Here is a 17,995-nt window from a genome sequence, read left to right as displayed (position 1 = left end):
GCTTCTTCACAGTATTTATCAGAAAAAAAGAGAGATGGAGCAAAACGGAATCAGGAGGCCAGTAGGAGAGAGATTTCAAAAAATGAATCCAAACAAAACCTCTATATCCGTCTAAAATTAAATTAATTATAAGAAATATACACTGAAAGAAAGAGTTGAAACACTTTAATTGATTCAAATGTAATTTAAATAATTTCACCATATAATGAAGGAAAGATTTTATTAAAAAAATATTCTGGATTGTTATATTTATTTTCTCTTAATATATATTTAGAAGCAAAATTAACAAATTAATAAAATATAGCATTAACAGATATTCAGCATAAGTTAAATAAATCAATTGATATGTTCCTAAGTATTCTCCAAACAAAACAGTATTGAAAGTACCGCTTATTTATCTATTTTAAAGTGAAGAAATAACTAGGTTAGAATGATTTAATGATTAAGATTTCTTCATATTTTAACTCTTCACATCAAGGAAAATACATATATATTCCCTGAATAAGAATGTCTATAAATTATATTAAAAAAGCCAGCACTGGAAAATAAAGAAAAAAACGCATTTTTTCTAATTTTCAAAGTGAAATTGATGTAGCTTTGAGTTATTCCATCTTCTTGAAAATCACTGCTTGAAATCTAAGAGAAAAGACACAGTAAAAAACAGTACCAGTTTTTGATTTTCTAAAAAACGAAAAGTATCTTACTACACATATACAGAGACAATTTTATAAATCTGGACATTTTTTAACTTGATCAAAAACTTAATTTAGAGCAAGTAGAAGAATGTATTTTATTTGGAAGTGTGAGATTAGATGTTTAAGCGCGAATTTGTTCTCTCATATCAAATAAACAATACATTAAAAGTGAAAAGATAAGCAACTATTCACAATGGTTGAATTAACTCACCTGGGTTATTGTCCTAATGAAATGAAGAACTTGCTTGATTACTCCACTAGCACAGAGTGGGATGCCTAATATATGAGGAAGAAGAATTATCAGAATGCTAGTAAAGTCCACATACCAAGGTGTGACAAGAAAAGACCCCCCTCCCCATCTTTGTTAAGAACCTAAAACGATCCATCAGGTAAAAGCCTGGACAAAGAAATTGCGTTTAAAGGAATTCAAATGTGTCCCCAATGTTAAAATTTGGACTTTAGGATAAAATCACACAAACATTACATATTTAAAAAATATAATAAATATTACGAGGCTATCAAATGGCAAAATGTTTTTCTGTAAATGAAGTTCCTTAGAGTATAAATAATTGTCTTTAGCAATTAGATGAACTGGATCGTGAAACCCTGTCCAGGATTGTCACTAGGTAACAAAAATTGGAATTGAATACCCACGCACGTTCAAAACAATGTCTCCATAATTTATCATGGTCGTACTTGGAAGCAAAGGCAGTTAGATTGGATTGCAATATTTCCAAGGAAGTGGTGAATGTCTATAAGTAGTGATGGAAATTGGGTGTATTTTTTAGCTTGCACGTTTTTGGAGTAAAAGAGTGCATTTTCTTTTCCTAAGCTGTTGCCATTATTATTTGATCCCTGATGTGAGATCGTTCAACATATCATTGACGTATACCAAACCGGATTGAACATTTGTATATGCTCATAAAAGACAGAAAGTAGCCCCGAGGATTTTTTTTGCGGAGTTATAATTATAAACACTTGTTGAACTCAGAGTAGAATTGATGATCAGTGTCATTCTTGCATATGTCCTTGTCTATTGCCGTCTTCCCTCCCCCCTTGTCACAGCTGCTTGTATATGATCAAATAAAGCGTCATGATAGTTAAGCTGCTCTGTTCCTAAACATTCTTCAAATTTGATTTTGGGTATCTTTGTTTTATAATTAGCCCAAAATGAAGAAGAATTTCATCACTAGTAATTACTCTAGAGTAAAACCTCAAAACAAAATAAAGAAATGATACCACGTGAACAATGTATATCATTATTCTTTATGATAAAGGAGAGAACATCTAACCATTGAGTAGCTACGGGTAAGTGCTCATAAAGAACAGAGATGAATAGTGTGGATGACTTTGGGGTGTTAGTTTTAGTCAAGTAAACTGTGTGTGTTTTTTTAGCCCTCCTGTTTTTTTGGATATGGTAATCTAAAGAATGAATATTCTATTCCTCAGTCGTTATCATTATTATGCAACTCCTGAGGAGTGAACTTCTTTTTTGACTACATTCAGTTATATTCAAAACCTGAATGAACATTCGTGTGTACTGTTAAAAGACAGAGAGTAACTTTGAGGTGTTTGATGCGAAGTTAGAATGGTAAGTCCTTGTTGGACTCAGAGTAGAATACTGGATCGACGTCGTAGTAATTCTTGTCAATGCCCTTCTTTATTTCCTTCTCCCTCTCCTCCCTTGTCAGGGCTGACTTTAGTTGATCTCCTCCAAAACAATATTACAATTGTCAGGGTTACCATGTTGATTTTTGGTTTCTTTTTTTAAAATGCTCCTGATTAGCTTCACTGCCTATAATAAGTCTTTTTGACATCATATCGAGACAATGATTGCTTGCAGAAGGTCATCAAATTAAATAAATGTTTAACTTTATATCTATTGATCTCGTCACTTATAATATTTTGGCATTATTTTCCTTATATACTGCTTTAACTACGCATTTAAAGTTGTTCAGAATTATCTTCTGTATGCAATAATGAGCACTCATCTTAAAGTGGTATTTTTAGTCAATGGAAGGCATACTTACCTATCGAGTGTCTTATAGGTATGTGTTTGCGAGAGAGTGAGAGACGAAAATAAAAAAAATCATTAATTTGGTTATCGATAAAAGAACGTAATTTAAAACCAGATTTGATTCATTAAAGTTAAAGGAAGTGTTTTTTTGAGGTGTTGAAGTGTTATGAAGTGGAAAACTTAAAGGAAATAGAATTGGTGCTTTTCCTGCATACAATAAAACAGTTTCTAAAGAATATGAACAATCTAATCAAACATTGATATCTGTAACAAGGAAAAACAAGGAAATCAAGGGGTTTTGATTAATCAATTTTAAATTAAATGGTCATTTTTTAAGACTGATTTAAAAAAACTAAAATTGAGAAGCAGATACAATAATTGATTTCATTCAATGTAGCCTCTACTGGGCTCAATAATGGCCTTGATTAAGGTTCTGATCCGCGAGCAGGTCTTGGAAACTAGAGCCCAATCTAAATTCTTGCATTTTGGAAACATGGTGCAAAACAAGGACTTCTTGGTGGTGTACAGACCTTTGTTGAACTTTGATTCAAGGTAGCTTCAGACAAAATGAACTATCAATAGACATTAATCCTCTCCTGCATCTGGCATTGAATTCCTTGACATAGAAGATCGTTCTCCTGGGTCATTAGTTTTCACCAAAGACTTCCTTAACTCCGCTCCCCTTTTCCTGTAAATCTATGTGATCTTAGAGACCTCAGGATTGCTAATATTTAGATCGTTGCCAAAATAATTACAACATTGCACCTGCGTTTAAAAATGTTATATACTTGAAGTATTTTTTTTGACACTATGGCGGTGTTTTGGGATCTAAGTGAAACGTTTATAATGTGTTTTTCACCACAAAAAAGGTATTGCACCTTTTTTTTAATATTATATATGGAGTAAACAAACCAGAAATCTGAAGCACCAGATTTCGTTGTTATTCTCTATATATATTAAAAAAAACGAATTAATTATTCGTGGTCAACTCGTCAAGCACTCCTAAAATAGAACATAGAGTTTAAAATATTGAAAAAGAGTAAAATTGAGTGTGTTTTTTAAATTTTAAGATTAAAAAGTTGTGTGGAAAAAAATAAATACATAATTGTCGTGAAATACGTGAGTTTAGTTCCAATTCAAACGTTCGAAAAGTAGCCTGGCGTCAAATATGACTACTCGTCTATTCTAAAGATGCAACATTTGATTCCTTCTACACTGATATTTGGCGCTTAAATATGGGTATAGTGTAGTTGGGGGTGGGGGGGGGGGGGTAGGTGTTGAGTAAACCCCCTCCCTTCATTTAAATTATATTGTCAAAATTTGTCAATTTAATTACCAAAACAACAAAATTATTGTAAATTAAAAATCTATATTAACCAATCAAAGTCTCTCTATGTACAAGGTAACCCATTAGTCTTACAACAACTTCAACATAATATATCTCATATATAGGTGTACATTTTTTAATTTTGTTTGTTGCCTATGATTCATGCTACTTCCATCTTTGTTTGTTGCAAAACATACTTTTTCCTAAAACATCTTCTTGAGCCTCTAACGACGACATCGTGAACCCGAAGCGCACTATCGTTTAGCTTGATTTGGAAGTGAAGAGCTGTAGGGCCTTTACTGAGGTCCTGAAATACCTCAATGTTTCCATTAATTGATCTACTACACTACCAAGTGGTAGAAGGAGACCAAGAGTGTCAATGAGAGGCCCAGGAGAGACCACACGAAGTAAATGAAGACATACTGGTTGATCGAGGCAACGAGGTCAAAGATCAACTACAAAAGATGTCATCCATAAGAAAGATGACTTGCGAGGCTGGTTGGTCTCTAGAAACCATTTTGAATTTTACGTTAATTACAATGGTCTACAAAAAAAATATTTGTTTTCTTTCTTGGCTGTTGAAGTTGAAAAAGAGACAGTAGCAATGAACATTTGCTGGGGAGTTATTTTATGTTCTATATTAATATAACAAAGTATGCCTGTTTGTCCACCCCTAAAACTCTGGATAATGGTGAGTAGCTGCTCCAGGTGGTAAAAAGTGTTTAATAAAAGTTATATATTCCTCATTGTTTAATTTTAGGGGGACATCAGTAAATCAGAATCTTTTTAATTGCAATTCATGCCACTGATTCCAAATCAACAAATCTGACAGATACGTATCAATAAAAGTATTTGAGTAAAAAATCGCACATAAAACTGATTGCACTTCCCTTTAAATAATGTCAAAATTTGGGAGCTCATCCTAATCGTTACGAAATATTACTTACAATTGGTGATTACTTTGTGTTACTGAATGTTACCTCTATATATGGGCAAGAAGCAAATCAAATTTCATAGTTGACCAACTTTGGTCAAATCAAGTTTGTTTATGGTCATTCAAAAAAAAAAAAAAAATATCTGTAATAAAAAAAAAAAAAAAAGATCTTTGACTTCCCTTTTAAAATTCCTTATCCATCAAAATGATCTTATGCAAAATTTCTATAGTTTATCTCTCATTGTTAAAAAACAACAACATATATTTGGCGGGAAAAGGGGTAAAAAGTCAGGGACCTCGCAATAGGGGGCTTGACCACTGCACTTTTTGATAATTTACAATTATCATAGAGCAAGGACATTTCTATTCTGTGGACATGTTGTCCAACTAGCGTTGGCTTTAGGGGGAGAGAGTAATTCTTTTGAAATTAGTAGAATACAGATTTAATTTTGATTCTAGATTATTATCTCAATTTGATTTTAATCTTTTATTTCTTGTTTTATTATTATTACAGAAAGTCCCTATTGTATATTAAACCAAGGAGACAGACCATTGCCTTAAGCACAAACATGTCCTCTTGTTACATCCTGAAAATCGACTTAACCCATAAAAATTGGACTTTTCCTTAATTTATATAAAAATCCCCGGAACACTTTGGATAGTTTCCAGGCTTGTACCCGTTCTCCCTTTTGCCGTTCAATCGTTCATTTTGTAAAAACATTCCGTTAGCCGTTCAATTGTTCATTTTTGAAATTTTATTTTATTCATTTTATATTTATCTAGTATAAAAAGCTCAACCTCAAAAAAGTACTCATTAATATATAAAGCCATTTTTGTTTTGAAATCCATAAAAATGAGCATCAAGGGCGAAGCTTTCTAAAAGTAAAACAGACAATCCCAGGGGTTCTAAAATGATACTCTCAATTTTTATAAAATAGTGTCTAATTTCTTCAAATTGTTTTTTTAATAGCCTCAAAATTTATTCAAGGAAACCCCCAATTTATTTTCAACAGCCTCCCTCCTTCAAAAAATAGATGAACCGACATATTTTTTCTGAATTACCTTATTTAATGGAAAGGTTTACCCGCAAAATTTTGAGTATTATTTTAAAAAAAATTCATAGGTTATATCCTCAAAAAATTAATTTTTTTTCTATAAAATAAGTTCAATTATTCAGAAAAAATTACACTTTTTTTTGAAAAAAGTTATGTTTTTTGGCAAAAAATTTCAAAAATTTAAAGTTTTCTTCCCAAAAAAAATCAAAAAGCTACAGCTGTTTACAAAAAATACTTTTTTTAGAAAAAAAATTTCAACTATTTACAAAAAAATAAACTTTTCAGAAAAAATTCTAAATATTAAGTTTTTTGGGAAAAAGTTTCAAAAATCCATAGCTTTGTCCTCAAAAAATTTCAAAAATCTAAGCTCTTTGCAATTAATATATATTTTTTTTAATTTCAAAAATTAAATATTAAATATTCTACAGAAAAATTACAAAAATCCATTGCTATTCTCAAAAAATTTAATTTGTTAAAAAAATCTCATAAATCGTAGAGTGATTTTCAAATCCAATGCAATAAAATTAAGTGTGTAAAGAAGAATCTTGATGATGGAATGATATCTCTGGAAGTAATGTAGAGACAATAATTTATTAAAAGGATATAAGCAGTGTCAGATATTGTCCCTGAAATAATGTGATGTTTATAATCTGAAGAGTGTAATATTATTGATTAAAATACAGGAGAACAATGTTGAACAATGATCAAATGCCGAATGGTCAAAATTGAGAATGATAAGGAAAATACAATTTACATTTTTGTTAAATTATATTCGTGTCGAAGAAACTGTTTTTCCATGCAAAAATGTTACAGAAGTATATCTATCAAGAAGAGTTTGTAGAGAGTTTCAATTCATTCCGGGGGATTTTTCCAATTAGTTTCGAATAGCATTATTAAATAATGAAATGCATGAAGCAAATTAAAAGTTACTGATTAGGGAATTCAATGATTTTTTTTGTTGACGGATAGTTAAATACCTCATGCAATTTATTATGCACGACCTATACCATTTGCCTATAAAGATGAAGTAAAGAAGGAAATTGATCACATGGAGAAAACGGGAGTCATGCGTAAAGTAGGGGGCAAGGCTATTGAACCGTGTCACCCATAATAGTAGTTCCAAAATCAAATGGGAAAGTTAGACTTTGTGTTGATTTAAAAGAATTGAATAATCAAGTTTATCAATCAATGCATCCAATGAGGATTTCAAGACTTTTTGTTTTGAGTTAACCTAGAAAATGCATATTTTATACACAATAGATGCAATACAAGGCTATTGGCAAATAAAGTTAGATAACAAATCAAGACATTGGACTTGCTTTATGACTCCTTGGTGAAGATATGTTTTTAATAGAGCACCAATAGGTTTTGTTGCAACTGGAGATGCATATTGCGTACGTGGAGATGAAAATTTTGGATAATTTACCAGACACATTTAGAGTGGTCGATGATGTTTGAAGAGTATCAAAGGATTCTGAAGACCATGTTTGTAAAGTTAAAAGGATTTTGGAAAAATAAAGAGAGAAGAAAATTACTTTAAATCCTGATAAATTTATATTTGTTCAACCATGAGTAAAATTTTTTGGGCATTACATATTTAAAGAAGGCACAGAAGTTGATCCTGATAAATGGAGTACAATTAGTAAATTTCTAAATCCAACAAATAGGAAGGATCTAAGGAATTTAATGGGATTAGTCAAAGAACTGAGTCCGGTTTCATCAAAGGTAATTTAAGCAGCGGGACCTATAAGAGAATTATTACCATCAAAATTTGAATTTAGATGAACTAAGAACCATACCTTATCCACCAACAAATTAAAAGAAGTGGTGACTTCCCCACCTGGGGAAATATTCTGAAGAAACAGGAGGTTCTTGAGAGTGCAAAATGGAATTATTAATCCCAAGACAATGATCGACTTTGTAAGGAATTACATAGATTGTTGATAATGTGAACAAAGAAGGGAGATGTTAAGGTTCCAGTAGTTTAATAAACAGGTTGAAATGTTGCTCTCTCTAGTACAAGATACTTGAAGAAAGAGTCATTATAAATATGGGATTGACCATGACGTTGTGTATATAATGTATTGCTTATTTGTTAAGATATAATATAATATAATTAAGATAATAATCAGTCGTAATAATTATTGCATCCTTATAAACATAATAGACAATCTACTGCTGATCCCTTGTACTAAACAGAGCCCTGGTTGGGAATTATTGTGTTAAATTGCAGCATTTATATCCGGGTTAGCAAGTTTCTATATCTTAACATCCGCATAACTGCATTTTTAGATATTTGATAACTCGGTAATGAGACAATACCATGAATAATAAAACGACATATGCGCAATGAATGATACTTCCATTTAGGTGGATGTGGTCCACCGAGTGAGACATGAGAACCTCTTCCAAGTAGATGAGATCCTTAAACAATAAACATCAAGGATACTGGAACATCATACATAGATTCTTGGTAACTATAAGTGTATTCTACATTGAAAATATCCATCCAAATCCCTCACTCAGTTCTGGAAGTAATTGATTTATTACTATTTTCAATAGATATACTATATCATTGTATTTATTTTTTATTCTTCCCATGATATAGGATAAAAGTAAAAGACTTCGTTGCATTTCTTATTAATGTTCTATAGAATCCCCCACAAAACACTTTGTTTTTCCAATGAAACGTTGCCTGATGATGATATTGAGTAGCTTAATTGCAATTCTTGTAATTTACATTAGGTAATATTATTAGTAAGTTCATAATTATGACATCAAATGTATTTTGTTGTGAAATTATATTTTGCTCTTTTTTGTATAAGAAGGTAGAGCATACAGATAAAAATATTCTTATTCCATCAACAGCTGTTACATCAAACAGGTTTGAAAATACGTAAAATACAATTAAAAATCAATTCCTTACGTATAATTTGGATGTCTCGCACTCCATTTAGAACAATCCTATAAAATAGTTTCACAAATTAACTACTTACATGCCCTATAGAAATGTATAGCTACGCTTTTAATGAAATATGACATTAATACAGTAGACTTAGTTAATGTTGACTATTAATCAACTACAAGTTTAAAAAAAAAATGAGGATAGTTCAAATCCTATTCATAAAGTTGTAAATCTTAAGCATTTTAGTCGAGGGGTGTCTGCAGGGAGTGGGCTGAAGGGGCTTTATCCCCGTCTCCCAAAAAAAAGGGAATTATTTATTTTTACAAAAAATGTAATATTTACAAAAAAAATTCAAAAATTTAAATTTTCTAATTTAAAAAAAAAAATAATAATTTTCTGTAAATATTTATGGAGTTTTGAAATTTTTCTACAAAATATTTAATATTTCAAATATAATTTTTGAAATTTTTTTCACAGCATCATCTCCTTGAATGCTGTTGTTATCAAGTGCTGTGGAAAATTATCCCCCGCGGACGTGGTCAAGGCCAGCAAATCCTTTAGGCTTTGTATCAAGTGAATTATTAGCGAAGATGGGGGATACGTTGAGTGAGTTTTTTCTATTGTATTATGGAACTTGCTTCCCATATTGATCAGGATACAGCTAAAGGTGGTTCCGCATTTACCTGAACGACACTATATTGAATATTAATTCTATAGTTGGCAAGAATTGGCTTAGTACCAACTGATTTTGGGCCTTCATTCTGTCTCTATTTGGAGAAAAAGGTGGGTGATACTTTGTTCAATAAAGGTAACGATGTGATCGATGCAACTGTTTAAGAATATGGCCATCCTTTGTGGATCAAAATCTAAATAATTCGTCATCTCGTCATCATGAATTTTATCAAGAAGATAAAAGGCAGCGAATCTCAGATCTCATAGATGCTGATGTTGAAGTGGAGAGGATTGTGAACATTGTGAAGTGCTCCAGGAGCCTGGTTTGCAAGGTGGACAAGATGAAGAATGATGGAGTAGAGCTCTTTAGGAAAGCAAAAAGTGAAGGGCAGAATTCTATCCTGAGATCTTGTCCTATTTGTAAATGAAGATCAAGGAGGACCACACCTAATCGATGAATTGCATCGTCAATTTCCTGTGAAGGGCGACTTGGGATTGGGCTCATACACGACGACCCCCACAACACGTTCTAACAGAAGTCATGAAGGCTAGGAAGCTCGCAAGGTAAAAAGCAAAGATTACTCGCCAGATTTGAACCTGCTAGACTTTGCTGTGTGGGACAACTCGGAGAGGGAAACCAACAAAACTCAAGACCAAAATATGGACTCACTAAAGGTCACCATAGTGGCTCTGTGAGACAACTTGTCTGATGAGTTTGTCATCAACATTTGCAAGGCCTTCTGGCGACGTGTAAAGGCTGTGATTAATATTAAAGATAGCCACATTGAGTGACCAAAGGCCTTGTTAACAAGTTTTGTAATTTTTTCGGCTGAATACTTTTGGACAGAAAAAGATATTGAAGTATTTCTATACCCACCTCTCGAGTCCACGTTTTGCAGCCCATCCCTGCATAGGATGCAAATCAGTTCAAGGATTGACAATAATTTAACAATCCCCTACAAGGTTTCCAACCGTGGTTTTAACACTTGCACAAATCAAGATATATGTTTTAAAAACAACAAAAATAATATTCAAGGCTAAGGAGTTTTTTTATATTTCATATACAGAAATTAATATTGAGCACGTATTAATATTCTGCAGATATTTGAGATTTTTTCTTAGTGTACTAATTTTTATAACATTCATTCTTTAATGTACTCATACACTTGTCCTGTTGATTTTCATAAACATATTTTACTATGTTACATTAAATTATTTGGGCATCAAAACATTGCATGATTCTATACGTGTAACTCAATCAGAATTGGAAGCACACCCATTGTTGAATCTACTTAATAGGAACATATATATGAAAAATAAATAAAAAGTAATAAATTGTTTTGATCATGACATCTACACTGTGCCTTCACTTATCCTTCAATATCGACAAGCTCCTATAGTTGCATGTTGAGGTATAATAAAACCATATACTAAATAGGTTTGTATTAATATATGCATAAATTATGCGTAAACCATATAAAATATCTACATTTTATGATAAATTGTACTAGTAGAAACTACTGCTCCGGTTTGGTCTGAAAATCTGAGAACAGTCAGATACCAGAATTGTCCACAGGGGATGGGCTGGAGGCTGTAGCCCTATCCCTCAAATTATAAAATATATCAAATTTTCCAAAAAAAATTATTTGCGTGAATAGCTGTGGATTTTAGAATTGAAAAAAAAATTAATATTCGAAATTTTTTTCCAAAAAATTTGACTTTTTTTCAAAAAATTTAATAATTTGAATTTTTTTGCGAGAAAATAAATTTTCCGTGAAAGGCGTGGAATTTAGAAATTTTTTCAAGAAATTAATTTTTTTGAATTGATACTTTTAGACCCCTTAACGGATTGATTTTCTTGGGAAGACAAGTTCTAAAAAGTAACCTTTATTTTTTTTTAAATAACCACTCCTAGCATGATATAAAATAAATATTGTAACCCTGATTCCATACAAAAAACATATCAGCTATCTATAATTCAATTTTTGAATTTCAATCTTGGATTCTATCTGCTGCAAGTGAAGAATCACCACTAATTCCAAGACCCATGGATTGATCCTTCTTGAAGGCCACATCTTAAAATTAATACATGAATCCCTTTTGTGGGTCCCCGTCCATGTCATCATGACCATAGATTCACATTGATCAAAGTGTCCCTGAAGCTTATGAACGCATTCTAATTTATCTAATTGATGTAAAAGAATTAATTATTTTTAATTTAATCTGTACTAACTTGTTATGTTTCGGAGCCTTCAAAACCAAGTCTAAGATTACTGCAACTATCCTTCTTTTGTATTACCTAATTTTATCATTTTAGAAGAGACTTCGAGTCTGCTTCAAGAAAATTAGAAATTGAAAACGAGATATATCGAGTAAAATCCATTAAGGGATTAAAGAATTTTGATCAAGATCGGTCTCAAAGGAAATTCGGCCCTAGAAAATAAATCAGTCTTAACAAGCTTCATTTAAAATTTGGTCCAGGAAGAGACTATAGATGAATCCTTGATGAAGTCAGTTGTGTTTCAAAATGCTGAACACCGACATAAAATAAAGTTATACGATGTGCTGCATCCATCACATTTGTACAACTCATAAATCATATTGAATGGCAAAAAAATATGTCCATAAATTGAGAGCCAAATTTCGATTTATTTTTGAATACAATTTCGAGTCTTTCGTTTTTTTAAATTTGGGTCTAAGATCTGGACCTAAATTTCGATCTAAAGTAGTCTAGAAAAAACCACTTAAGACCAAACAGGGGGGGGGGAAAATGGACTAGGTCTCAAACTAGTTGATACTCATAGGAAGTAACAATCTAGACTTCTTAAAGGGGATTATAGAGGAAAACATCCACTCATAACTCGAGATGTAAGTTATACACCTTGTTCAATTATAGTAGGTAACAAATTATTTCCTTTTGGATTGAGATAGTGTGTTCCTGATTCTTTTTACATTGATAAAGTGACAAGGATCTTTGTAAACTAAATTCTTTGCTTTTGTGGGCCATTGGGAGCAACATTCCATAAACTATAATTAGTTTTTATTAATATAACACATTTTGTATGTCTTTTTTCTTTTTGCATGAATGTATGTCTAGACAAAGTCATTTTTGATCTAAGAACTAACAATGTAGTCGTTTTATTGAAATTTCGTAGTAGTTTTGTATATAGCATCGAGTGTATATACATGGTGCATTGTGTAGAGATTGGGAACTCAAAACTTGTGGTTACAATTAATTATGATTTTATCCCTGTTATTTATAATTACGAGGATTCATTAGTCAACAAACGATAGGGGAAAAAAATATATACAAACTTCTCCGTGCTATTGTCAGGGCTGATAAGGCTACAGAGACGCTTCCCATCTCCATTAGGACTGCCTAAAACATCAATAAGTCAATTACCGCCCATACAGTGAATGTCACCCAAAACGTCTGCAGCAACAATATGGCTGCCTCCATCTGACCCTCCACCAGCCCTGATCTCAAGCTCATGTACTTGGCAGTTTGGGGCGTCTTGGAGAAATTTTTCTAAGGCACCTCTTATCCAAATTAGGATTTGCTCCAAGCTGCAATCATAACAGCAGAGATATAAAAAATCTTCTCCGTGCGAGTATTAGTGCTGATAAGACTGGAGAGACCGGTGTCATCTCCATTTGGACTGCCTACAACATCAATAAGTCAATTACAGGTGTATACATCCAATAGAAACCAAAACTTATGCAGCAAAAGTATGGCTGAATTATGACCGCCTCCATCCAACCTTCTTCCAGCCTGCATCTCAAATCCCTAGACTTTTCAGTTTGGGTGTCTTGGAAAAATAAGTCTACCACACCTCTCATCCAAATTATAATTTGCTGTGAGCTGTCATCATAACAGCGGGGACAACATGGGTCAGCCTTCATCGTCAAAAGCTGTCAATCTGTTCGCCGTTGTGATGAGGCTATTATTGCTTCTGGAGGAGGGCATATTAAATAAAAAATATAGACATATATAGTATTTAAGCAATTCACAAATTGGTTATGATTTGCTTTCCTTGATTCCATAGAAATAACATTTTTTGAAATATAGTCATGCCACAGAAAGATTTGGGTCCCTTTTTGATAGTGATCCCTAATGTTTTATCATATACATATACACTATAAAAAAAGAGTATAACATACAGGGTGTACTGTAAAATATTGCTCACATATTGTAGTAGATCATATGTTTATATCATGCCTCATTTACATGTAAAGGGGTTGTATAAAATATGATCACTGGTATGTAAAATGAATCGGAGGTCTTTAGTTCAACTTAGATCCAAAAAAGGAAAACAAAAAGGGAAGTACATTATATAAAATTTAAAGATAAAATAATGTGCCTTTAGATGAGGTTTATGAACAAGCTGAAATACTTGTTGTCTCAACAATTTATAGTAAAAAAACATCAAGCTGTTATTATTCTTTTTGGGGAGATAACATCTAAGTATTGTGTAAGTACGTGTCAGTGTGTCCATGAAAAAGGAGAGAAACACGAGGAAAATATACAGGAATAATTAAAACATTTTGTAAATTTGATAATATGTACCTGCAAACTATATTCTGTGGTTTTGTTTTTTTTACTTTTAAGTATTAAGATCGTTCAAGGTAAAACTAGCACTAAATCATGTAGATGTTTGCAAATATATTTTTCAAAAACCCTTTGTAGGCCACATAATCAATAATTTCGAGTTATAAAGGTCATTTTCATGTTTGACTAGTGTTATTTGCCCTTCGAGGATTTTGATTCTTAAAGAGCACATTTTGTTAACAAATATATTTCCTCACAAAAGGGACTTTGGAGATGTTTAAGTAGGACTCTAACTGTCTCATTGACGAGCCTAACTTTTGACTATTAAAGACATCTATTAATGTTATTCATTACAAAAGTAGCTATATGTAGAAAACAGATTTCATGATTTTTGTCACGTGTATGATCAGTAATTAATTAATTGATCATTATCAAGCTTAGTAATTAGAACAACTAATTTGGCATGAACTTCGTTTAGTCTTCTGTTAGTTCTTATTTGTTCGGTATAATACAGTTCAGTCTTAGGACCAGACCTATCAGTCCTTGGGACCTGGCCTTAAGACTAGCACTCCCTTAAGACTAGCACTCCTTTGGAGTGTCAGCACTAGAACTGATAAATAAAGAAAAACTAAATTTGAGCTACGTCATCAAGGACCAAGCTTTATAAGACTTTAGGATTTATATGCAGGACTGAAATGGACCAGACCTGAGACTGCTATCTTCAGTGCTAAATAAGGATCGACAACAACACTAGGCATTGATAGTGCTTGATTAGTAGTAGTTTGCTTACATACCCAAGGATCGTGGCGCCATCTTGTATATGTTATTGTTTATTAACATAAACGTACCTTAGCTTTGAATTAGGGACGTATCAGCCTGTTGTAAGCCCGACAGTACAAATAACGTTTATTTAAAAAAAAATCAAGTTTTTAATCCCAATGTATACGTGTTAAAATTATAAAAAGTACAACTTAGTTAAATATAAATAAATTTTATTGTTGATAAAATCAAAAACGTTATTATTTTTTACACAAACATCAATAATTATCACGAACCTCATTTTGTTTTGCAAATTTGTTGATTGTCTCCTCCATCTAATAAGCCTCAATAAAATTAGTGGTTTTACGTTCCATGTTCAAAATTGTAACTGCTGTGAGACAATCTTCATTGAATCGGTTCCGTAGCTATGTTTGTATTCTACAAAGAGCTGAGAATGATCCTTCTGGTGATAAGGAAGTTTTGTATTGTATTGAGGCAAGAATATATTGTCATCGTGATGTTATATCATGTGATCTCTACTCTGACTGTCTAACTTTCTGTCAATGCAGGTATCTCTCTGATTTTTTTTTCTTCTTTTTTTACCCCTCTTTTTGTTCTTCCCTTTTGAAAAGCCGAAGCCAGTGGCGTCACATGAGATCACTGACGTCTCTTTTGATACATTATTACAAAAACCTAATACATCAGCACCATCTTGCGGATATCGATGTTGTTTCTTGTTTGCTCATGACCTATTTTAGTCTTGAGTTACTACTAGTAACGTATGTAATTCTAGAACACCATATTGGCCTCAAAATCGATTTTTAAGGTATTAGTCCCATTATCAAGATCAAGAATGAAACAACTCGAGTACTGTACAGCGCTGTATAAGTTCGATCGGCTTGCACTAAACAGCTATTCAGACAGTTTTGTGATTGTTTGACTCAATATTGTTTGGATTATTCAAAGATGGACACCAGTAATGCGAAAATGCGCCACATTTTACAGTTTTTCTTTGAACAAGACAAAATACAAGTTAGGGGACCGAAAATGAGAGAAAAGTAGATGGTCCTGATAATGTAACAAGCAATCGCGCGCAATTTTGGTTTCGTCGATTCCATTGCAGATATTTCATTCTGAAAGATTTACCACACTCTGAATGCCAATTGTCTAAATAATGGAAATCTTTTATTCCAACCGTCAATTAAGCATTGTTTTGATAACGAAGGAGATGAACATTAATGGAGAAAAAAAATCCATTAAAACTAACTTTTTACTACTCAACCTATTTTATAACAAAAATAGAAATAACGATCGTCATTACATTTAATACTTCCTTGGCGAAAAAAGAATTTAAAGTCAGTGCCAATTAGCCAATTACGTCTTTCTTCCAAGCTATTACAACACTCGATATTAATAGTAGAAAGATGTTCCCTAGGGAGATTCTAATTTTTGTAAGTAACTATTTCTTTGTAAGGCGCAGGATATTGGAAGACATTTGCATTAATTTATAGGTGAGGTTGCGGGATCATTTTATAATATCATTATTTCTAAAACGTAAACAAATAAAAAGATATTGATTTACTTTCAAAAAATAAAGTTACTTTGAAGTTTGTGAAGTGTCCAGTACCAACAAACCATTCCAAGAAAGAAATTTTGATCAAAAAGAGCTTTGAATGTAAATTTCTCAAACTCACAGAATCAAATGCAATCAGTCAAGTTTATCATATTCTGTAGATTTTCAAATAATATTAGTTTGAATCAGGTACTGTTATATTTAGTTCACGAAACTTCTACCAGAAATTAATACAAATTAAAAATCTATATTATTATTTTTCCCTGGTGTAACTTTATTCCAATAAAATATAAAAACTTAAACATCCTCCAAGCAAAAAGTTTAGGCCACCGGACAATGCAAATTTTTATTACTAAGCAACAAGCCAATAAAAGGTCATCAAAATTTAAAACATTTGACATTTGAAAAACAAGGAAACAAATAAGAAAACTCAAAATAAAGAGTCTTAAGAAACAGTCTACCCCTTAATAACTTCTATAGGTAACTTATTTCAATATGGGCATGACGTCTGTAATGTGTGAATAAATGGAGTCCTTTTTGCATATACAAGTGTGTTTGAAACGTGGCCAACCTACCAAAGATACAAGAGAATTTTGCGGATTTTTTTCAAAACAGTCTCTTTTCACTCTACAAACCTCTCCCAGTTATTCTCCAATCTCTGCAACCCTTCCAAAAAGTACTATAGTGTAGTTTTTCTATAATTGTTCACGAAGGGGATTTCCTCTTCATTTGACGAAAATCTTTGCAGTCCACTGAGTGCACTGTAGTTTTGTTCTGGGAGATAATGGTCTATCTAAGTTTCATCTACAGTCATTAATCGGCGCCTAAAGTGCACCAACAGAGGAATAGTAAATTTTGTACATTTTCACAAAAAAAAAAAAAAAAAAAAATATCATCAACCCACTTAAACGAGTTTTACATAACTTTGCGTCTAAAATGGCCGAAACTCTTGTGAGTAACTGGGAAAAGATACTAAGTAGATGGCACTTACTTTTATTAACGCGTACCGCCATCTTTACGTTGAGTTCTGAAAATATACAGGCCACCCTAGCATTATTAGTTGACTCTTGGTAATAATGTTGTGAACCTTTGCCTTCCTCGTTCCGATAATAGTGTCCTAAAAAATTACCCCTATCATTTTTTGCCCTAAAATTATCGAGCAGGTCATGTGAGATCTATTAATAAAACTCCAGAAGTAATGTTCACAAATCTTGCTCGCTACATTCAAATAGAGATTCAAAAACTGCTGCAAAAGATTTTCTGAAAATAAATTATTTTAGGAACGCATGTTCAAATATCTACCGAAAATCCCATGACTCACAAAAAAAACCACCAATTTTTAAAAATAAAGGTCCCTCTTATGTTCAAAGTTCAATAAGATATAGTTTGAGTTCAGTAAGTCAATCATGAGTGCATTAATAAGAGCTATGATCAAATTCATCAACAGTTGATGACATTTGAAGAAAGACTCTCTTCTTGCCTGTTAGAGCTTGTCTCGAACAATTAGTT

At 32.3% G+C, this 17,995-nt stretch overlaps 1 long non-coding RNA gene across 1 annotated transcript; it reads right to left on the bottom strand.

The window, feature by feature from the left end:
* Positions 1-7,559: 7,559 nt before the first annotated feature.
* LOC121121976 (uncharacterized) lies at positions 7,560-8,681 on the bottom strand. The gene is made up of 2 exons (XR_005865643.2): positions 7,828-8,681; positions 7,560-7,772 (listed from the first exon to the last, which is right to left on the bottom strand). It is a non-coding gene; the product is annotated as an uncharacterized lncRNA (long non-coding RNA).
* Between the last annotated feature and the right edge of the window lie 9,314 nt (positions 8,682-17,995).

The sequence above is a fragment of the Lepeophtheirus salmonis genome, chromosome 7 (genome assembly GCF_016086655.4).
Source record: "Lepeophtheirus salmonis chromosome 7, UVic_Lsal_1.4, whole genome shotgun sequence".
Lineage (NCBI taxonomy): Eukaryota > Metazoa > Arthropoda > Copepoda > Siphonostomatoida > Caligidae > Lepeophtheirus > Lepeophtheirus salmonis.
The sequence above is the reverse complement of the archived record's forward strand: the minus strand, read 5'-3'. Positions and strand labels throughout refer to the sequence as shown.